The sequence below is a fragment of the Etheostoma spectabile genome, chromosome 21 (genome assembly GCF_008692095.1).
Source record: "Etheostoma spectabile isolate EspeVRDwgs_2016 chromosome 21, UIUC_Espe_1.0, whole genome shotgun sequence".
Classification (NCBI taxonomy): domain Eukaryota; kingdom Metazoa; phylum Chordata; class Actinopteri; order Perciformes; family Percidae; genus Etheostoma; species Etheostoma spectabile.
This window is the reverse complement of record NC_045753.1, coordinates 7,212,246-7,212,514: the sequence shown is the minus strand read 5'-3', so window position 1 is coordinate 7,212,514 and position 269 is coordinate 7,212,246. Positions and strand designations below refer to the sequence as shown.

Genomic DNA, 269 nt, shown 5'->3' with positions numbered 1-269 from the left:
AAACCGAGCCCTGGGTATCCTGCTCTGCCTTTTGAGAAAATTAAAGCTCAGATGGGCCAATCTGAAATCTTGCTCCTTATGAGGTCATAAGGGGCAAGGTTACCTCCCCTTTCTCTTCTTTGCCCGCCCAGATAATTTGGCCCACCCATGAGAGAGAGAGACATCATGGCTTTCAAACAAGCAAAGTGGCAGTTGGTCAAGCCCCCCCCCCTCCACTAAGGAAAGGCCATTGTGGGACTGACTCTAGTGGCTGTAATTCTGCACCAAGG

At 50.6% G+C, this 269-nt stretch overlaps 1 protein-coding gene across 1 annotated transcript in view; it reads right to left on the bottom strand.

Annotated features, from left to right (window-relative positions):
• LOC116671801 (VPS35 endosomal protein sorting factor-like) overlaps positions 1–269 on the bottom strand; it is a 35,401-nt gene that overhangs the window by 32,117 nt on the left and 3,015 nt on the right.